The sequence below is a fragment of the Tursiops truncatus genome, chromosome 3, assembly GCF_011762595.2.
Source record: "Tursiops truncatus isolate mTurTru1 chromosome 3, mTurTru1.mat.Y, whole genome shotgun sequence".
Lineage (NCBI taxonomy): Eukaryota > Metazoa > Chordata > Mammalia > Artiodactyla > Delphinidae > Tursiops > Tursiops truncatus.
In genome coordinates this window covers 30,637,780-30,662,146 of record NC_047036.1, presented here as the reverse complement: position 1 = coordinate 30,662,146, position 24,367 = coordinate 30,637,780, and the positions used below count along the sequence as shown (strand labels likewise).

Sequence of the window (24,367 nt, the reverse complement as noted above, 5' to 3'; positions counted from 1 at the left end):
GGCTCCCGGAACTAATGCTCTGCACTAGGAGCCTCCCTCCTGCTACTCAGAGCACAAACCCCGCCCACACACGCCCACCCAGGGCCACACCTCTACGCTCAGAGACCCCCTCCAACGTCCTGGGCCTAAACCCCACCCACACACCGTAATCAGGGCCCTACCTCCAAACTCCGGAACTCCACACTCCAGACGTCCTCCTTTCCACTTGCTGCCTCTCCCCTTCCGCCCAGGTCCTAATCAGAGGCCCCGCCCCATGCTCAAACGTCACGCCCCCACCCACCTAGGTCCCACCCCACCTAAACCCCACCCCTCCCTAAGTTCCACCCCCACCTTAAACTCCGCCCCCATCGCCAAGACTCCTCCTGGCTTTTAGATAGGGGTTCTGTTTTACCTTGTTGATTCATTATTAACTTTATTTTATTCTTTATACTTTGATATTGTTCTCTCCTTTTGGCTTGTCACCCCTCCCCTTTTGTTTTCCTTTTTTCTGTTGTTTTTTTTTTACCTTGCTGCAGTTGTTTCAATTATACATTTATTTTTCCTAATATATTTTTTATCTTTCTAATTTTATTTTGTTTTTTATTCTTTGATATTGTACTGCTCCTTGTTTTCTTTCTTTCTTCCTTTTCTTTTTTTTTAACTGTGCCACGAAGTTTGCGGGATATTGGTTCCCAGGCCGGAGGTTGGTCCTGAGCTCCTGCGGTAGGAGCTCCAAGTCCAAACCGCTGGACTAACAGAGAACCTCAGACCCCAGGGAATATCAGTCAGAGTGAGGCCTCCCAGAAGTCCTCATCTCAGGTCCAAGACTCAGCTCTATCCAACTGCCTGCAAATTCCAGTGCTGGATGTCTCAGGCCAAACAACCAGTAAGACAGGAATACAGCACCACCCATCAAAAAAAAAAAAAAAAAAAAAAACCAATGAAATGACAAAACAATGTGTTACAGATGAAGGAGCAAGGTAAAAACCTACAAGACCAAATAAATGAAGATGAAATAGGCAACCTACCTGAAAAAGAATTCAGAGTAATTCTAAATACTAAAAATGATAGTAAAGATGATCCAAACTCTCGGAAACAAAACAGAGAAAATACAAGAAACATTTAACAAGGATCTAGAAGAATTAAAGAGCAAGCAAACAGTGATGAACAACACAATTACTGAAATTAAAAATACTCCAGAAGGAATCAATAACAGAATAACTGAGGCAGAAGAACGGATATGTGAGCTGGAAGATAAAATGGTGGAAATAATACCCACGGAGCAGAATAAAGAAAAAAGAATGAAAAGAATTGAGGACAGTCTCAGACACCTCTGGGACAACATCAAATGCACCAACATTCGAATTATAGGGGTCACAGAAGAAGAAGAGAAAAAAAGGGGTCTGAGAAAATATTTGAAAAGATTATAGTCTAAAACTTCCCTAACATGAGAAAGGAAATAGTCAATCCAGGAGGCATAGAGAGTACCATACAGGATAAACCCAAAGAGAAACACGCCGAGACAATTATTAATCAAACTATCAAAAATTAAATACAAAGTAAAAATATTAAAAGCAGCAAGGGAAAAGCAACAAATAACATATAAGGGAATCCCCATAAGGTTAACAGCTGATTTATCAGCAGGAACTCTGCAAGCCAAAAGCGAGTGGCAGGACATATTTAAGTGATGAAAGAGAAGAACCTACAACCAAGATTACTCAACAAGAATCAAATTCCAATTCGATGGAGAAATTAAAACCTTTACAGACAAGCAAAAGTTAGGATAATCCAGCACGACCAAACCAGCTTTACAACAAATGCTAAAGGAACTTCTCTAGCCAGGAAACACGAGAGAAGGAAAAAACCTAAAAAAACAAACCCAAAACAATTTAAAAAATGGTAATAGGAATATACATACTGATAATTATCTTAAATGTAAATGGATTAAATGCTCCAACCAAAAGACTCAGACTGGCTGAATAGATACAGAAACCAGACCCATACATACACTGTCTACAAGAGACCCACATCAGACCTAGGGACACATATAGACTGAAAGTGAGGAGATGGAAAAAGATATTCCATGCAAATGGAAATCAAAAGAAAGCTGAAGTAGCAATTCTCATATCAGACAAAATAGACTCTAAAATAAAGACTATTGCAAGAGACAAAGAAGGACACGGCATAATGATCAAGGGATCAATCCAAGAAGAAGATATAACAATTGGAAATATTTATGCACCCAACAGAGGAGCACCTCAATACATAAGGCAAATACTAACAGCCATAAAAGGGGAAATCGACAGTAACACATTCATAGTAGGGGACTTTAACACCCCACTTTCACCCATGGACAGATCATCCAAAATGAAAATAAATAAGGAAACACAAGCTTTAAATGATACATTTAACAAGATGGACTTAATTGATATTTATAGGACATTCTATCCAAAAACAACAGAATACACTTTCTTCTCAGGTGCTCATGAAACATTCTCCAGGAGAGACCATATCTTGAGTCACAAATCAAGCCTTGGTAAATTTTTAAAAATTGAAATCATATCAAGTATCTTTTCTGACCACAACGCTATGAGACTAGAAAAAAATTGTAAAAAAAAACACATGGAAGATAAACAATACACTACTTAATAAGCAAGAGATCACTGAAGAAATCAAAGAGGAAATCAAAAAGTACCTAGAGGGCTTCCCTGGTGGCGCAGTGGTTGAGAGTCCGCCTGCCGATGCAGGGGACAAGGGTTCGTGCCCCGGTCCGGGAAGATCCCACATGCTGCGGAGCAGCTAGGCCCGTGAGCCATGGCCAATGGGCCTGCGCATCCGGAGCCTGTGCTCTGCAATGAGAGAGGCCACAACAGTGAGAGGCCTGCGTACTGCCAAAAAAAAAAAGTACCTAGAAACAGATGACGACGAAAACATGACAACCCAAAACCTATGGGATGCATCCAAAGTAGTTCTAAGAGGGAGGTTTACAGCAATACAATCCTACCTCAAGAAACAAGAAGTATCTCAAATAAACAACCTAACCTTACACCTAAAGCAATTAGAGAAAGAAGAACAAAAAAAACCCCGAAGTTAGCAGAAGGAAAGAAATCATAAAGATCAGATCAGAAATAAATGAAAAAGAAATGAAGGAAATGATAGCAAAGATCAATAAAACTAAAAGCTGGTTCTTTGAGAAGATAAACAAAATGGATAAACCATTAGCCAGACTCATCAAGAAAAAAAGGGAGAAGACTGAAATCAATAGAATTAGAAATGAAAAAGGAGAAGTAACAACTGACACTGCAGAAATACAAAGGATCATGAGAGATTACTACAAGCAACTATATGCCAATAAAATGCACAACCTGGAAGAAATGGACAAATTCTTAGAAAAGCACAACCTTCCGAGACTGCACCAGGAAGAAACAGAAAATATAAACAGACCAATCACAAGCACTGAAATTGAAAGTATGATTAAAAATCTTCCAAAAAAGAAAAGCCCAGGACCACATGGCTACACAGGTGACTTCTATCAAACATTTACAGAAGAGCTAAACACCTAGCCTTCTCAAACTCTTTCAAAATATAGCAGAGGGAGGAACACTCCCAAACTCATTCGAGGAGGCTACCAACACCCTGATACCCAAACCAGACAAAGATGTCACAAAAAAAGAAAACTACAGACCAGTATCACTGATGAACACAGATGCAAAAATCCTCAACAAAATACTAGCAAACAGAATCCAACAGCACATTAAAAGGATCATACACCATGATCAACTGGGTTAATCCCAGGAATGCAAGGATTCTTCAATATGTGCAATCAATGTGATACACCATATAACAAATTGAAGGATAAAACCATATGATAAGCTCAATAGATGCAGGAAAAGCTTTTGACAAAATTCAACACCCATTTATGATAAAAACCCTGAAGAAAGTAGGCATAGAAGGAACCTACCTCAACATAACAAAGGTCATATATGACAAACCCACAGCCAACATCGTTCTCAATGGTGAAAATCTGAAACCATTTCCACTAGGGTCAGGAACAAGACAAGGTTGCTCACTCTCACCACTATTATTCAACATAGTTTTGCAAGTTGTAGCCACAGCAATCAGAGAAGAAAAAGAAATAAAAGGAATCCAAATTGGAAAAGAAGTAAAACTGTCACTGTTTGCAGATGACATGACACTATACATAGAGAATCCTAAAGATGCTACCAGAAAACTAGTAGAGCTAATCAACGAATTTTGTAGAGTAGCAGGATACAAAATTAATGCACAGAAATCTCTTGCATTCCTATACACTAATGAGTTATTTGTAGTGAGGTGGACGGACCTAGCGTCTGTCATGCAGAGTGAAGTAAGTCAGAAAGAGAAAAACAAATACCATATGGTAACACACGTATATGGAATCTAAAAAGAAAATGGTTCTGATGAACCTAGGGGCAGGACAGGAATAAAGACACAGACGTAGAGAATGGACTTGAGGGCATGGGGAAGGGGAAGGGTAAGCTGGGACAAAGTGAGAGAGTAGCACTGACATATATAACACTACCAAATGTAAAATAGATAGCTAGTAGGAAGCAGCTGCATAGCATAGGGAGATCAGCTCAGTGCTTTTTGACCACCTAGTGGAGTGTGACAAGGAGGGTAGGAAGGACACGCAAGAGGTAGGGGATATGGGGATATACTTATGCATGTAGCTGTTTCACTTTTTTATTCAGCAGAAACTAACAGAACACTGTAAACTATTTATACCCCAATAAAGATGTTATTTTTTTTTTAAAAAAGGAAAGGTGTCAATCTAATATAGACAGTTAGATAATAGCTAATGTTTTGCTTACCAGACACTCACATATTTGACTTTAAATTGAGAATTCTGGGAAAGGGGATAAGCTGCAGCTTATAAACTGTACATCTTAGTGGAAGGAGGTGAACTAGATGATCTAGCTGTCATTAAAACTATATAACTTTAACCAGCAAAAATACATGGCACAACAGGTCAGAGAGATACCTTTGAATACAGTAGAAAGAAAATAATTCATCGGGACTTCCCTAGTGGCACAGTGGTTAAGAATCCGCCTGCCAAAGCAGGGGACACGGGTTTGAGCCCTAGTCCGGGAAGATCCTACGTGCCATGGAGCAATTAAGCCCGTGTGCCACAACTACTGAGCCTGTGCTCTAGAGCCCACGAGCCACAGCTACTGAAGCCCACGTGCCTAGAGCCCGTGCTCTGCAACAAGAGAAACCACCACATGAGAAGCCCGCACACCACATGGAAGAGTAGCCCCCACTCGCCGCAACTAGAGAAAGCCCGCGCGCAGCAACGAAGACCCAACTCAGCCAACTAAATAAATAAATTTATTAAAAATAATAATAATTCATCAAAAGGCAGTGGTTAATCCATAATGATTCTGAAGAATATCTGGCTCTGACCTAGTCCCCCAAACCACTACAATGTTAGTATTTTAATCACATGAAAAATAAATGTAGTAACTCTACCTCTCTATCTTGAATTATATAAATGCATAATTCAAGCTACTTTGGCAAAACTCAGTTATTAATGGCTTTTCTTGGCTTTAATTCTCTCCATAGCTAGCTTTGCTTAAATTGGCTAATTAAAATATGAAAATTTTGCTATCAAAAGGGAAATACTAAAAAAACTGTAAAAGTTATCTTCTGAAAAGTTATGGACATAAGCAATAAATACAGTGAAAAACAGGTTCATCAGTCAAAACAAAACTAAATACGTAAGTGAAAGAAATGAAATTTTATTTTAATGTAAGAAAAACAAATAAGCTTGGTGTTATTGAAGGATAAAGAGAGCCAGTCCATAATCTCCCAAGGCTTTCAAAAAGCTTTCTCTATTTCGACTGATGAACACATTTCCAGCCATCAGATAACACCCAAATAAGTCAATATTTCTATACAACTTTATAGCAGTATGCTCTGGATTCATATTTGTTGTTGAGAAAGATGAAGGAGGAGGAGGATGGCTGATGGAAGAAGAGAAAGGGAAGAAAGGGGGGAGGGGAAGGAAGTGGAGGAGAGAGGGAGGACGAGTGGAGAAGGGGGAAGAATAAGTGATGCCACACCAAAGTTCAATATGTCTTGCTTGAAGATATGGTTAAGAATACACATAATTATAAGTATCAAAGAAAGATAAATTATTAATATTCTAGCTAAGGGTAGGGTGGTGGCAGGTATAAGGAAAAAAAAAGAAGCAACAAAACTAGGCTTACTAGCCTAAGAATGAGATCACTGTGGAGCCACCTACTTTTCTCTATAGAGCAATTTAAACTTATCTCTATGAATAACACAGATGGCTGATAGACAAGGAAGAACAGGGAAATAAACCTCCACCAAGAAGGGGATATTTAAGAATCAAAGGAAAATATTAAATATGCTGAGTTCAAAACAAAAAATTTAGGGCCAACAGATATTAACATGGCAACTACATGCAATACTGTAGCTTTAAAAAGTAAACAGGAAGCTGTCAGAAAATCTAGATGGGTTACATCATAGTAAGTACTCCTAAATAAATGTCTAATATCTATTTTAAATTTGACATTCCAAAGGGCTTTCTTTGCATCTAAAAATGATTGAAATTCTTATAGAATATTACTATTAATGGAACTCGAATAGCCAATGCATTTGACATACTTAGAGTGAAATAGAGTGGTCATGCTAGTTCTTATACGAATTGTATTAAGAATATTATTAATATTAAGAAATAAATATGATTATAAATTAATATACATAATACATAATATATTTCAAAATAAATTCCAAAAGGAATCTAAATTAAATGTTCACACAACGGAAATGTAAATAATTCATTTTTTATTATATAGTCAACTCTTGTGGGGTAGATTATTTAATGTATGCATTACTCATGGGAAGTATGTTTAATAAAATACTTAGAATTATCATAAACCAAAATAAAATTCTTATTAGAAGATGCTTAACATTGAAACTATATAACTACCAAAGACTCACCACTGACACTATTACAAATTCGAAACATTCCTCTTACCACTAAGACTATAGCACCTCCCAGCCTTTGTCAAAGTGAATCTCCAGAACAAAGCAATGATTTCGTATCCCTACACAAAAAGTAGGTAAGAGAAGAAAAAAAGGAAGAAGGGATCTTGTAGTTGCCCAACGTGTCTTGTTGCAAGAGAATTAAATGAGTTAATACATACAAAGTGTTTAGAAGAGTGCATCTGGCACATAGCAAGCATTCAATAACATTGGCTATTATTCCCATACAAAAATAGTGTTTTACAGAAGTCCTAGTCTCTGTAAACTATCTAAGAAGAATAAATAACCCATATTTGGTAAACTCATTGTGATCTTCAGGGTCAGTGCCTTGCCAATGCTCTTCAAGGCCCATCAGCATTAATTATAAAAGCTACTTGGGTGGTCATTAACATGAGTGATTTTGTTAAGCTTTTTAAAAATGAACTTTATAAATGTCAAGCACTAGTTCTGCTGTTTTGAAACAATAACTAACTTCTTTTCATGCTGGCTGATCATATATTTCGAGTCAATTTAAGTTAACTGATCTTTTCTTTTGGAAGTATTCAAAATCTCAATGATTTCATTTCTAATACATAATTCAAAAAGAAAATAAAAATATTAAATCCTGTGTAATCCCTCAACAATATACACTTCCTAATATAACACTAATTTGGACATAAAGATATTGGCAGTTGGCTCCCATCCTCTACAACATGCTCACCCCAGGGATCTATGAAAAAAGATTAACTCATATCACTACATTATATGTACTAATTATTCCGTGAACTGGGTTGGGCTTTCCCTGCTAAGTCATGAATTTTTCCAATAGATTTTTTTCCAATAAATTTTTCCATTTATTGCCTGCAATTCTACCGGCTGCCATTAGGTGGTACCTGCTAATGGAAGCTAAGAAGAAAAGAGGTAAAGCACACAATTCTATAAACAAAAGAATATTCTATCAATGATCATCATAATAAAATGTCGCTAACTATTCACTATAAGTTTGGTTATATAAAAAATATAATTTGAAATAATACAAATAATTCTATAACACATATTTAACCTTTGGTTATTTTTGTCCAGTAAGTTTTTATAAAAATCTGTAATTGATAACCTAGAAGACAACAGCCTAGAGTTTCTTCTGTTCACTGCTTCTGCTTATTCTTCCTTTCTGTGACTATTTTAAGACTTCTGGGCTTCAGAGTTTGGTATGAAATCTTACTGGTGCCTGGAATTATTTTCCTTTAGCTACTTTCCTAGACGACTTCAACTCAAATATTCAACCCTCAACTCAAACGTTATTTCCTTTGTGAAGCTTTCCCTGATCACCAAACATCTTACTCCAAATCTGCCACAGAGCTTCAGGCAGATGGGTCTAGGTATAGTACTTATTTAGTCCTCTATAACATGGTGGGCCAGGGCATAAACACAGATTTTATGAGCCAGCAATGCTGAACTATGACCAAGATTAAATCAGCCGATAAAGACAGCCAGTTCTTCACAGGCCAAGATCTGGTACAGTCATGCTCACTATTTTCCACAATAACTCTTAAACAGGTACATTACTTAGTAGCTGTCTTTGGTGGTGTTAGCCAAATAAAAACAATCCCAGTGTATAAACAAAGGGAGAATTGTACTAAAACAGTGGCAAAGTTAGCATTCTTGTAGCATATGAAAAGTTTGCAATAAATTAATTAACCATATGAATCAACTGTCTGCTGTGGAAAGCTGCTGTTAAGTCAATATGTCCATAATCCCTCTGAGAGAGATATAAACCTTTCAACAACACTAACAATAACAACAATAATAACAGCAGATAACTTACGGAGTGCTACCATGAGATGAACACTATCCTAAGCACTTTAGGTATATAAATTCATTTAACGTTCACACAACCCCATTTTACAGAAGACAGAGCAGAGGCACGGAGACACGAAATAACTTGCCAAGAGTCACTGTAAATGGCAGGGTCTGGATTCAAACCTGCATAGTCTGGCTTCAGGGTCCAAGCTGAGAACTACATTTTACTGCCTTGTAACTAAATGGAATATGGAATATTTTCAAAACCTGGAGAAAAGACACATGGTGAAGTTGTGGTCATGTCCTATACTGAAATGGGGAGTGACTTTCCCATAGCGGGAAATACCTTATGCTAAGACCCACACATTCACACACCCACTCACCCTCCAACACCTACAACTGAAACAGAACAGTACTAACCGTGACACAGTGTAACAATTTCTACTTGATTTTATTTTGCAAAAAATGCTGGTCATGACCCGAAAGGGGTCTCACAATGGAGTCTGGAACACACTGCACTACCCCAGGATCAGCTTTACCATGCAACCATCTACTCTGAAGGAAGATATAGTACACAGGATACAGATGACTGTGGGCTTAAGATAACTAAAACTAGCGAGGGAATGTGGTATAATGGACCCAGGCACGAGGTCCAATCCCTACTCCACCTCTAAATAGATGTGTGACCTAGTGAGTCGCTTCCTTCTTCGAGCCAGTGCTGTGAGGATTAAGTGAGACAGAGAATATAAAGCTCCTGGCCCATAACGCATATAAAGAAAACACCAACTCTTGGGGTCCACTCTGTTGGTTTGAAGTAGTTTTCATAAAAGCAGAGGTTGGGGTTATTCTGAAATAGGAAATGATCCAGTGATTGATACTACAACTTACTGAAGACTCAAGCACCATCCTCTCTGGAAAAAACTTTCTCTTTCCCAGGTGAGTCTGAACTAAGGCCCAGGCTGAAAAGTAACTAGAGGAAAACTATGTTCTTCCATTATGGGATCCATGTTTCCTAGCAAACAGGGCTTCATGTACCTCTGAAGAAACAATCCAGAATGAGCCACTCCCATGTCCTTGCTGCAAATCATAGTGTTATGGGTACCCAATGATCCTGGGAGCCTGGGAAGCACCCTGGAGAGTGAGGACCATGTTGTATTCATCTCTGTGCATTCAGCTCAAAGCATGGTGCCTAATGCAGCTCCTGACCCACAACAATGGATATAAAATAAATATTTGCTGAGCTTAACTGAAGAAAATTTCTTAGCTCTGGCCTGTGGAGAAAAGATCCTCCAAATGCAAATCTGGTTCATTTCTGTATGACTCCCTTTTTGCCTCTTCTTCGTGCATTCCCACAGTGGACAGTCATGTTGGTAACTATTTTTACACTACCCACTGCTTTCACTCCTCTTTCCTAATCAAAGCCTATTTAGTATTGGCTTAAACTTTTCTGTAGTTTAGTTTTAGAATTGTTCTTCACATAGATAACTGGTGCTTATTGAAAGGGCAGAATTAAATTAATGCAGCCTAAGACTTTTATTTTACAGATGAAGACACTGGTCCAGGAAGGGCAAGTATGTTGCCCAAGCTCTCACAGGTAGTAGATGACAGATGTTGAATTAATTTATGGTCCAAGCTTTGCATTACAGTAACAGCAAACTTGGCCTTGTATATTTTAAACACATTTGGTCGAACAAAATAAAAAGCCCAGAATGGAACTAAACTTGTATCGAGCACCAACTATGTGCCAAGAACTATGCTTTCCATATATTACCACATTTAACACTTGCAGCGAGGCTACGAAATTGCACAAATATATATTTTGTAAATTCTCTGGGTGACATGAAAAAACACTGAGCTTTGAAGATACACATAGCTTTCTCTGCCAATGCTAATATACTAAGATAGACGGTACTAACTGGAGAAGCTCAATATGAGCTACCAAAAATGCTGAGTTACATATTTTTAAAAAATATAGTAAATACAGAACTTTTAACTGCATTCCACAAGTAGACTAAGTGTTATGAAAAAGAAATCCTTTAAAAGCTGGTATGGATGGCAATTTAATAAAATTGCATTAACAGACATTAAAATGTCCACACACCCCAAGGAGCTTTTCTTTATATGTGTCCTACCTATAGATGTTTACCACAACAGCACAAAGTTTTAAAGTATCTATTGACTCAATTAAGACTATCAACAAACTCAGGAAGTTCCCTGGTGGCCTAATGGTTAGGATTCCGGGCTTTCACTGCCTTGGCCCAGGTTCAATCCCTGGTCACTGAACTGAGATCCCACAAGCCGCGCAGCCAAAAAAAAAAAGAGAGAGAGAGAGAATATTAACAAACTCATATATTAGCATGTATTTATGAAAAATATATATAAACAAAAGTGTCGCATGAAAATATAACAATTATTTTCCAAAGGAAACAAACAAAAATAGTAAGAAATGTAGCACTATTCTGCATTTTTGCAAATCACTTTGAAGTGTGACTTTAGAGGACAGTACTTTGAAGTGTGACTTTAGAGGACAGTACTTAGTACTTCTGTATTCAATCTGTTACAATATGCTGTTCTTGTTAAACCACATGAAGGGAAATCCATCACACAGGTATGCAGTGGGGAAAAGGAGTATTTTAATAGCCTTTTCAGATAGTTGTGGATATTCTTCAATACTGCACCAAAATTCAACCAGTGGGTAGTTTCTTAAAAGTAAGCTGCAATGTGGAATCTGAAACTAAGTCAATACACTTTACACACTCTTACATTAAAATCTATAGGTCTATCTTAAACTTTGCAGAGATCCTTTCTGTGACATCGTGCACTGGTCACTTAAAAAATATTGGTCACTGGGCTATGAAAATCTTCAAAATGTTGATATATTTCATTAAACAATTGTAAAAAAAAAAACAAACCCAAAAAACATACTCATTAATATAACTGATTTCATCAAAACAAAACAAAACCCTTTTAAGTACTAAGAAGCTGTCAAGCTCAAAGAAATATTTTAAAATTTCCAACGTTCTATATTTTACCTGAAAACTCAAATTTCATCACTGGACACAAATCTGTCAGTTGTTTTCATTAAAATAATAGTGACTTTGTTCATTTTTTTAAATAAAATGTGTGCCAAATGTCCAGTCTGAATAACCATACTTTGTCTGTTGACAGTTCTTACAAGTAAAAATGGTGTTCCATGAAAAAGAAAGTTGGCTCACAACTCAATCATGCAAGTGCTTTTCCTTCAAACAATCATGTTTTGGTATGCAGCAGAAGTGCTTTATATGCCATTCCCATTTTGGCATAGAGAACAGTAAAGACATGTACTCAAGTGTTAAGATTTCATAAAACTAATGATTTTTACTGCTTCATCAAGGACATCCTTATGTAAAACTGGCATTTTTTTAAAAGAATTATGAATGTATGGCAGTAAATACAATGATTACTCATGCAGTTTGGTACCACTGCCTTGATTAAGGCCAAGATACCAGGGGTTTTACCAACCACTGCTTTGGTGTCATCAGTGCAAATGTCAACCCAGTGAAAAAAGCCAAATTATGCCTTACCATTTTTATGAAAATAGTTCTGACCTTGTAGAGCAGCAAAAAGATCTCAGAGACCTCCAAAGGTCCCTGGATCACACCATGAAACTGCTGTTGCAAACCACTGTTTCATTCATCATTATATCTCCTATACTATATCTTTATATTAGAGAATTTGCTACATATATTTTGTTGTCCAATAGCCAATCCACAGTGCATAGTAAATACATTCTAACTGATGATGCTAGTTTCCTAAATCTCAGAAAAATTATGTGAAAAGGGCTCTGGAAGATTGTCTCAACTGTGGGTTGAAGTGCTTGCTCTACCATTGGCTAACTACCTACGTGACCTTGTCTAAGTCACTTCTCTCAACATCAGTTTTCCTATCAGGTAAGATCTGGACTAGCTCAGTGATTCTCACCGGAGGCATGGGTAGCATATGGATGGAGATTAGATTCACTACAAATGATGAGCAGTGTTACTGATGGGAGTATGTTTTATGTATGAAAACCCTAAAAGCAAAGAAAAGAATCACTGACCTAACAGAATGAAAGCCACTCATTATAAAATTCTTAGAATATGGTTACAAGTGCCCTGACCTTCACCCATCCAATTTATTCCATAGAGATGTTAGGGTAATTCATTTTAATGTAAATCTGACTGTGTCACTCCCCTGCTTAAAATCCTTTAACCTCTTGTAGTTGTCCTTGGAATAAAATCCAAATGTGTTCAACATGGTCTGTAAGGCCCTGCATGATTTGGCCCCCACCTACTTAAGCAAATTCATCTCATGCTGCTCTCCATCTTGCTCGCTGTGCTTTAGTGATGCTGGATTTCTCTCAGTTCCTATAATAGGCATTTTAATATGATGTTTCCTCTGTCTGGGATGGCATCCCCCTCTTTTCAATGACCGTTCATCTTTCACATCTCAGTTTAAACATCACAACCTCATAAAAGCTTTTTCTCCAGTATGCTTTAGGTCTTCCTCATATATTGTTCCTTCACAGCATTTTACATGCATAATTATTTACTTAACTATTCATAAATATTTTCAAATGTCTATCTCCTCACTGTATTTTAAATTCTACAAGAGCAGGAATTGCTTTATTTACCCACAAAGTCTAGGTGAGCCTGAGCACACAGTGGGTTGTCAATAAATATTTGCTGGTTGATAGACAAAATGATTTTACAAGAGCACAATGGAATTAAGAATGATGAAAGTTGTGTTTGCAAAGGATATATTTTTCTGTGAAAAAATAAATTATGTAATGCGTTATGAACAAGAGTCATAATCTTCAGCCTATTTGGGGCATATAAGTAAAACCGCCTAAGAAAGATAAAGAATGCTAACTACAACATAGTTATGTGATATAAACCAGAAGCTGCTCTACCTCTTCAGTTATTCTATGCAGAGATAAAGCTATGTAACCACATTTTTGTTGGAAAAAATGTCATCAGTGAGCCTTATTTCCTCCATGAAAACACAGACTGTTATTGCAAGAATGTAATAACCACATGAAGTGTTGTTAAACAAGTCTGTGCTAGCTCTATTTATAGATAAGTTAGTACAAGTTTCCAACAATATCATTTGTTTTATTCAAATTAATAGAACACAGCCCATTAAGGAAATATGTATCAAAGGGAAGCTTGTAATTAACAATTTATGAGATATTTCTACTTTATATTCTACTTGATTTTATTACTATTATAATAACAGAAAAGTGTTACCAAGAGAAGAATAAACTATTTTCACTTGGAGCCTTTTCAAAAAGCAGTAACAAATTTAACATTTTCATCAAGACAAATTTTAGAAGTACCATCACAAGAAAGGATAGTTTATAAGACAGAAATAGTTTTACAAGTCATATAAACTTAGATTTAAAAAGAAGCAACAGGAAAATTCAACTCATTATTCACACCTCATAGCAAAGTGCCTGATAACATGCCATCCTAACTTCATCAACTCTGTCAATATGAAACTAAAAAGATGAGGTGACAATTTTTCCAAAGTTGGGAATGGATTCAACAGGCTTATACAACACAAGAGAAAACAAGGGATTCAGAAACAGTATACATCTACATTTGCCATGTAGTCACAGAAGCTTAGGGAAAAAATGGAAAGGATAATATAAAAAGGAAAAATCGCTTGTAGCCAAAACTTTCAGAAAAAGTCAGAGAGTCAAACAAAGAAACATTTTAATTTGAATTATGAGTTTCAAGAAGAGCAAAAATGCAAGCTACGGAAACATCTTTTATTCCCATTCCTGCAACTAAATTCAATTCATCAGTTTTCACAGGAACAATATTCTTCATAAACAGCTACTCCATAAATGGCCAAGAGGGCCACCACATACCATAAGAATACTGGTACATTAGTCATACATACAGGTCCATTCAGTCACGCATGGAGTGGACCAGTCATACTGACGCTACTTTGCCTGGCCTAGAAATCCCCAGAAGAAATTCAAACCACCTTCTATCAAATACTCAGTTAACCTAGGGATGCCAGTAAACAAGTATACTCTTCAACATTTAGAAACATCCATATTCCCTTTAAAAAGAAACATATAAGTGAATAAATAAACAAATATTTAAAAAATTGAACTGACGTAACAGAGATGTACTGGTGAAACTAACAATGTTTTTCTTATGGATTTCAAGATAAAGAAAATACTAAAAAGCATCCCTCACCATTTATAATCCCCACACAGAAATCACTGTTCAGCACTGATGTTCCCTTAGCCAAAACAAGCTACTGATTAACAACTGTGAAAAGTGTGCCAATAAAGTAAAACATAAACGTGGACTTGATCAAACTTTCTGCCAACATTTTTGAAGGTATGAACATCTTACCCTTCCTACGTATGGCAATACAGTGCACATGAGCAACATTTTGTATAAAAAGTACATAAAACTTAAATCAAGGATAATGTGACATTAAATTTTTATATAATTCCTAGAGACATAAGGTGAAGTTTTATACTGTAAACATATGACAAAAAATATTATCTAAGTAAGTCGAAAGTGCTAGGACAACTATAAATCAAACAAAGGCTATTCAAGCATAACAGGAGCTTAAAAATTAAAATGTATGTAAAGTTAAAATGCTTAATTATAAATAACTCTTGACTGTTGAGTAAGTTTAACTCCCCCAGTAATATTTTATTAGCTTATTTTGAGTTACAAAATATAAATGACATTATATCTGAGCTTTAAAAAGAAGAATATAAAAGGTTTTTTAGTTCTGCATCTCTTTCATTAGTAACACTAAAAAACTGTGCTATAGTTTTTTGAAAAATTACATTATCGGGTTTTTTAGTGAGCCAAACCACGTCACCAGTTAACAGAGTAATATATAATTCATCTGTAAAATTATGTGTGAAACTTCTCCTCTGCGTCTAGTGCTGACTTCTTCAGACCAGCATCCAATTACTTTCAATCACCACAAGATCAAAATATACTTAATAAATATCTAGACTGTTTTTGGTGAGTTGTTTTCAAGTCACTGCAAAATAACTGATTAACTAATGCCCTATTTTATGCTCTTACCAATTCCTAAGAGAAAACTAGTTCTAGAGCTCCAAGTACTGCATGGTTCTCAATAACTGTTAATTTCATTTTCCAATTAAGATACGTTTCCAGGATTTTGTGTTTCATTGTATTATGTTTCATGATAGGAATTGAGAACACTGACATCTTCCGTTTAAAATACAATTGATTACAAACAACAAAAATCCAACCACAGTCTGTGTAACAAATTAATCCACATAAAATGGTGAATGGTGATATTTAGAGCCCAACCACAATCATAAACCCTAATTTTAAGTTCTAAACCTAACCTTTTAAAGAATTTGTCCTGGTAGCTAGCTCTGCAGTGAGCTATTATTATTATTTTAAAATCTTACAGACTTTTTACCTACTGTGTGTTTTCTCAATATAAATAGAAATAAAATAGAGCTGAGTAAAAGGAAACTATTTTGAAAGGAATGAATTTATATGAACCAAATGAATTTATGATAAAATTAAAAGATTTGCATTTTCTCCATTCAAGCCTACAGAAAAAGCTTGTCAACAGAAGCTAAATCAAACTAACACCAAAATGTGCACATCTCAATTACAGCAGTAATTTCAGAATAGATTCTCATTAGTCTCAGAACTCATGAAGAAAAAGAGCTTTAAAAAGTGTCTAAGTAGGGCTTCCCTGGTGGCGCGGTGGTTGAGAGTCCGCCTGCCGATGCGGGGGACACAGGTTCGTGCCCCGGCCCAGGAGGATCCCACAAGACGCGGAGCGGCTGGGCCCGTGAGCCATGGCCGCTGGGCCTGTGCGTCCGGAGCCTGTGCTCCGCAACGGGAGAGGCCGCAGCAGTGAGCGGCCCGCGTACCGCAAAAAAAAAAAAAAAAACACAAAAAAGTGTCTAAGTAAATTATGTCTTTTATTATAAGCATATTTCACCGCAATCAGAAAGTATGAATAGGAACATTTTTGGCATTTAGGTTCTACTGACAGCTAAACCCTAAATCCCATTAATCGTTCAAAGAAGTTATTGTTTCATGTAAAATTTCTATAACAAATGCTTTAAAATATATAGACATATTTTTAATTACCCACACAGTGAAAATAAAATAAAAGCTATTAATTTTACAAATGCTGGTATAATTAGAATAATTAGAATTAGATAAAAGGATCAAAGAAATAAGTTAGATAAAAGCAATGTCAGATAGTGTAAAAACAAGATCTAAACAGTATATTTTCTTTTTTAATTGAGGTATAACTGACATATAACATTATATTAGTTTCAAGTGTACAACACAATGATTCAATATCTGTACCTACTGCAAAATGATCACCACAACAACTTTAGTTAAAATCTGAAAAGAGACACTTTCTGTTTCTATAATGGGATCACCCAAAAAGAACCATTACTTATGTGGCAGCATGGACAGTATAAAACTCTGCCCAGAATCAGAAAGTAAGCAAGAAAAAGTCTCCTAGCTGCCAGAGATGGCAAAAATTAATGTTATTTAAAAAGTAAAACTTGGGACTTCCCTGGTGGCGCAGTGGTTAAGAATCTGCCTGCCAATGAAGGGGACACGGATTCGAGCCCTGGTCCAGGAAGATCCCACATGCTGCGGAACAACAAAGCCCATGTGCCACAACTACTGAAGCCTGTGCGCCTAGAGCCCGTGCTCCGCCACAAGAGAAGCCACGACAATGAGAAGCCTGCATACTGCAACAAAGAGTAGCCCCTGCTCACCACAACTAGAGAAAGCCCGCGCCCAGCAACGAAGAGCCAACACAGCCAAAAATAAATAAATTTATATATTTTTAAAAAAGAAAATAGCATTTTCCAGCCATAGTGATACAACTCCCTCTCTCTCCTACAGCCAACAACATCATTTACACTCTGTGCCTAGTGCTCCCAGGAATATATTTTGGGAAATGAAGGTTGCCACCAGTAAATGCTTTTCATGGTGGGATTCAGTAAATTATAAATCTTTTTTTATTTCGTTGCAGCTTATAAAGATGCACAATACCAATTAAAATTCTTGGCGAATTCTGGCATGGCATAATAGAAAGAGCATGCACTTTCCAGACCAAGAGGAACTTGGGTGCTCCACCACTCATCATGACCTTGAGCAGCCAATTTACCACTGAGTTTTACAGGCTTTTGCTGGAAGGCTGATAGGCATATTTGACCTGACTTTAATAATCAATAACATATGTAAATATAATTATAAATTCTCCAAGGAATGATGATTTACATAAATGGATCTCAGAAAATTAAACTTTTCTATAGCCCAAAGGGTTTTTTTTCTATTTAAATATTTTTGGGAGAAACTTAAAAAGTATATTAGCTTCCTTTTATTTCTAGGTGCTTTGAATATAATTTAACATTTTCATAATTTATACATTACTACACCATGGTATAACATGCCTCAGAAAGTCTTCACATGTGTAGGCCAATTTTACAGCTTTTTCAGTTCTTTTTTTTTTTTTTTTTACTAAATTTACTTATTTATTTTTGGCTGTGTGGGGTCTTCATTGTTGCGTGTGGGCTTTTGCTAGTTGTGGTGAGCGGGGGCTACTCTTCCTTGTGGTGCGCAGGTTGCTCATTGCAGTGGCTTCTCTTGTTGCAGAGCACAGGCTCTAGGCAAGCAGGCTTTAGTAGTTGTGGCTTGTGGGCTCTAGAGCTCAGGCTCAGTAGTTGTGGTCCACAGGCTTAGCTGCTCCACAGCACGTGGGATCTTCGCGGGCCAGGGCTCAAACCCGTGTCTCTTGCATTGGCAGGCAGATTCTTAACCACTGTGCCACCAGGGAAGCCCAGAAAATGCTGTTTTCTTTCGTTAATATATTTCTCAGGATCTCTAGTCCTTGGCACTATAACTCTCCAAGGGAAAGACAAAGGAACCCTTTCTCCACAGACACCCTACAGGTACTAGCATTACTAGGAACAAGCTTAGGAAATCCTGCTACAATCCCTAATCACTAGGTTCTCACAGTTTAATCAGCACTGATATGCAGAAAATTAAAATACACTGAGAAAATGTCCAAGAAAAAACTTAAGTGGAGTACAACAAACTATAATCCCCACTACCCTTTTTACGCATCTTATATTCAACTTTTAGATTGGGGGTGGAATGGATGACTTCCACATAAGCTAATATTAAGAAGATCCTCCCAACTTTTTATTTGGAAAAGGTTCAAAGCTACAAAAAAGTTAAAACAATAGTACAATAAACACCCATATACCTTTTCCAATAAACACCATATACACTAACATTCATTTTGTCACATCTATATTCTCAGTCTCTCTCTTTCCATACATATATTCATACACACACGCACAAAAATATATACAAATGCACTTTTTATTTTTGTTATACCATTTAAAAGTAAGTTGCATATCTCATGATACTTCACACCTAAATTCACTAGCTGGTATCTTCTAAGAACAAACATTCTTCTATATAACCATGATTCCACATAACATGAAGCAATAATATCATCTGTGTCAGTTAACAACTGGTGCATAACAAAACATTTTTAAAATTTAACGGCTTAAAACAGCAGGAATACAAAGCAATACTGAGGAAAAAGAACAAACCTGGAGGCATAACCCTCCCAGATTTCAGACAATACTATAAAGCTACATCATGGTATTGGCACAAAAACAGACATATAGATCAATGGAACAGATTAGAGAGCCCAGAAATAAATCTACACACCTACGGTCAACTAATCTTCGACAAAGGAGGCAAGAATATACAATGAAGAAAACACAGTCTCTTCAGCAAGTGGTATTGAGAAAGCTGGACAGCCTCATGTAAATCAATGAAGTTAGAACATTCCCTACACCATACACAAAAATAAACTCAAAATGGCTTAAAGACTTAAATATAAGCAAGACATGATAAAACTCCTAGAATAGAACACAGGCAAAGCATTCTCTGACACAAACTGTACCAATGTTGCCCAGGATAGATCATATCTTGGGTCACAAATCAAGCCTTGGTACATTTAAGGAAACTAAAATGGTATCAAGTAACTTTTCCAACCACAATGCTATGAGACTAGATATCAATTAAAGGAAAAAAACTGTAAAGAATACACACACGGAGGTTAAACAATATGCTACTAAATAACCAAGAGATCACAGAAGAAATCAAAGAGGAAATCAAAAGATACCTAGAAACAAATAACAACGAAAACACGATGACCCAAAACCTATGGGATGCAGTTCTAAGAGGGAAAGTTATAGCAATACAATTCTATCTCAAGAAACAAGAAACACCTCAAATAAACAACCTAACCTTAAACCTAAAGCAATTAGAGAGAGAAGGACAATAAAAAAAAAAAAACCAATAGTCAGCAGAAGGAAAGAAATCATAAAGATCAGACCAGAAATAAATGAAAAAGAAATGAAGGAAACAATAGCAAAGATCAGTAAAACTGAAACTTGGTACTTTGAGAAGATAAACAAAATTGATAAACCATTAGCCAGACACATCAAGAAAAAAAGGGAGAAGACTCAAATCAACAGAATTAGAAATAAAAAAAGGAGAAGTAACAACTGACACTGCAGAAATACAAAGGATCATGAGAAATTACTACAAGCAACTATATGCCAATAAAATGCACAACCTGGAAGAAGTGGACAAATTCTTAGAAAAGCACAACCTTCTGAGACAGAACCACGAAGAAATAGAAAATATAAACTGACCAATCACAAGCACTGAAATTAAAACTGTGATTAAAAATCTTCCAACAAACAAAAGCCCAGGACCAAATGGCTTCCCAGGCGAATTCTATCAAACACTTACAGAAGAGCTAACACCTAGCCTTCTCAAACTCTTCCAAACTATAGCAGAGGGAGGAACACTCCCAAACTCATTCAATGAGGCCACCATCACCCTGATACCCAAACCAGACAAAGATGTCACAAAAAAAAGAAAACTACAGGCCAATATCACTGATGAACACAGATGCAAAAATCCTCAACAAAATACCAGCAAACAGAATCCAACAGCACATTAAAAGGATCATGCACCATGATCAAGTGGGGTTTATCCCAGGAAGGCAAGGATTTTTCAATATAGGCAAATCAATCAATGTGATATACCATATTAACAAATTGAAGGATAAAAACCATACAGTAATCTCACAGATGAAGAAAAAGCATTCGACAAAATGCAACACCCATTTATGATAAAAATTCTCCAGAAAGTAGGCATAGAGGGAACTTACTTCAACATAATAAAGTCCATATATGACAAACCCACAGCCAACATCGTTCTCCATGGTGAAAAACAGAAACCGTTTCCACTAGGATCAGGAACAAGACAAGTTTGCCCACTCTCACCACTGTTATTCAACATAGTTTTGGAAGTTTTAGCCACAGCAATCAGAGAAGAAAAAGAAATAAAAGGAAACCAAATCGGAAAAGAAGAAGTAAAACTGTCGCTGTTTGCAGATGACATGATACTATACATAGAGAATCCTAAAGATGCTACCAGAAAACCACTAGAGCTAATCAATGAATCTGGTAAAGTAGCAGGATAAAAAATTAATGCACAGAAATCTGTAGCATTCCTATACACTAATGATGAAAAATCTGAAAGTGAAATTAAGAAAACACTCCCATTTACCACTGCAACAAAAAGAATAAAATACCTAGGAATAAACCTAACTAAGGAGACAAAAGACCTGTATGAAGAAAACTATAAGACACTGATGAAAGAAATTAAAGATGATACAAAGATGGAGAGATATACCATGTTCTTGGATTGGAAGAATCAAAACTGTGAAAATGACTCTACTACCCAAAGCAGTGTACAGATTCAATGCAATCCCTATCAAACAACCAATGGCATTTTTCACAGAACCAGAACAAAAAATTTCACAATTTGTATGGAACCACAAAAGATCCTGAATAGCCAAAGCAATCTTGAGAAAGAAAAACAGAGCTGCAGGAATCAGGCTCCCAGAGTTCAGAGTTTACTACAAAGCTACAGTAACCAGGACAGTATGGTACTGACACAAAAACAGAAATATAGATCAATGCAACAGGATAGAAAGCCCAGAGGTAAACCCATACACATATGGTCACCTTATCTTTGATAAAGGAGGCAAGAGAATACAATGGAGAAAAGACAGCCTCTTCAATAAGTGGTGCTGGGAAAACTGGACAGCTACATGTAAAAAAATGAAATTAGAATGCTTCCTAACACCACACACAAAAATGAACTTCAAAATGGATTAAAGACCTAAATGTAAGGCCAGACACTATAAAACTCTTAGAGGAAAACATAGGCAGAACACTCTATGACATAAATCACAGCAAGATCCTTTTGACCCACCTCCTAGAGAAATGGAAATAAAAACAAAAATAAACAAATGGGACCTAACGAAACTTAAAAGCTTTTGCACAGCAAATGAAACCATAAACAAGATGAAAAGACAACCCTCAGAATGGGAGAAAGTATTTGCAAATGAAGCAACTTACAAAGGATTAATCTCCGAAATATACAAGCAGCTCATGCAGCTCAATATCAAAAAAACAAACAACCCAATCCAAAAATGGGCAGAAGACCTAAATAGACATTTCTCCAAAGAATACATACAGGTTTCCAACAAACACATGAAAGGATGCTCAACATCACTAATTATTAGAGAAATGCAAGTCAAAACCACAATGAGGTATCACCTCACACCAGTCAGAATGGCCATCCTCAAAAAAATCTACAAACAATAAATGCTGGAGAGGGTGTGGAGAAAAGGGAATCCTCTTGCACTGTTGGTGGGAATGTAAATGGATACAGCCACTATGGAGAACAGTGCAGAGGTTCCTTAAAAAAACAAAAATAGAACTACCATACAACCCAGCAATCCCACTACTGGGCATATACCCTGAGAAAACCATAATTCAAAGAGTAATGTACCACAATGTTCACTGCAGCTCTTTTCACAATAGCCAGGACATGGAAGCAACCTAAGTGTCCATCGACAGATGAATGGATGAAGAAGATGTGGCACATATATACAATGGAATATTACTCAGCCATAAAAGGAAACGAAATTGAGTTATTTGTAGTGAGGTGGATGGACTTACAGTCTGTCATAAAGAGTTAAGTAAGTCAGAAGGAGAAAAACAAATACTGTATGCTAACGCATATATATGGAATCTGAAAAAAAAAATGGTACTGATGAACCTAGTTCCAGGGCAGGAATAAAGAGGTAGACATAGAGAATGGACTTGATGACATGGAATGGGGGGGGCGAAGCTGGGGTGAAGTGAGAGTAGCATTGACATATATACACTACCAAATGTGAAATAGCTGGCTGTTGAGAAGCAGCAGCGTAGCACAGGGAGATCTGTTCAGTGCTCTGCAATGACCTAGAGGGGTGGGATAGGGAGGATGCGAGGGAGGATCAAGGGGGAAGTGATATGGGGACATGTGTATGCATATGGCTGATTCGCTTTGTTGTGCAACAGAAACTAACACGGTATTGTGAAACAATTAAACTCCAATAAAGATCTATTTAAAATAAATAAATAAATAAAATATGTGTTTCACCTAAGTAATACCATCTGTATATTTTCATTTATAAGATTTTTCATTGTAAGTTTCTCTGTAATATTACAAATAACTTATTCTTGTGAACTACTCTTAATACTAAAAATGAATCATACAATATAACAACTCAGGAAAAAGCTGCTCAAATATTCCCTGTAATACTCTTGAATCCTAAGCCAACAAATATAATGCAAAAGAATCTGAATAGGGACTTCCCTGGTGGGCAGTAGTTAAGAATCCACCTGCCAATGCAGGGTACACAGGTTCGAGCCCTGGTCCGGGAAGATCCTACATTCCACAGAGCAACAAAGCCTGTGCGCTACAACTACTGAGCCTGCACTCTATAGAGCCCACGAGCCACAACTACTGAGCCCGCCTGCCACAACTACTGAAGCCCATGCGCCTAGAGCCCATGCTCCGCAACAAGAGAAGCCACCGCATTGAGAAGTCCGCACACTGCAATGAAGAGTAGCCCCTGCTCGCCGCAACTACAGAAAACCTGCATACAACAACAAAGACCCAACACAGCCAAATTAATTAATTAATTTTTTGAAAAAAGAATCTGAATAAACATTAAATCAATTTTTTCAGTTGTTACTTCCAAAAAACCATTTAAAAAACAAATTTATATAAGCTATTAGATTCAGATGGAAATCAGCCTTTACTATAAAAAGTAACAAAGTTTAAAGTCATTTGAGTCAACTTAACAGCATCAATCTGATCCATTATGCTCCCTAATAAACGCCACTTGAATTTCTTCCAACTCTCATTTCTATAGCTTCCATATTTATTTAAGCAAACCTTATACGGCCAGCTAAATTCAAGGTAGAGTTGAGAACAAGACTATATAAACATCAGGATTACTAATATTCTATCTCTTAGTTTACTGGCAAGATTGCTACAATATAAAGGTTAAAGAAAATACTGAAATATATGAATGTATT

At 36.7% G+C, this 24,367-nt stretch overlaps 1 protein-coding gene across 4 annotated transcripts in view; it reads right to left on the bottom strand.

Moving 5' to 3' along the window:
- Nucleotides 1-24,367, bottom strand: part of WDR70 (WD repeat domain 70) — a 310,180-nt gene that overhangs the window by 164,491 nt on the left and 121,322 nt on the right. The window lies entirely within an intron of this gene.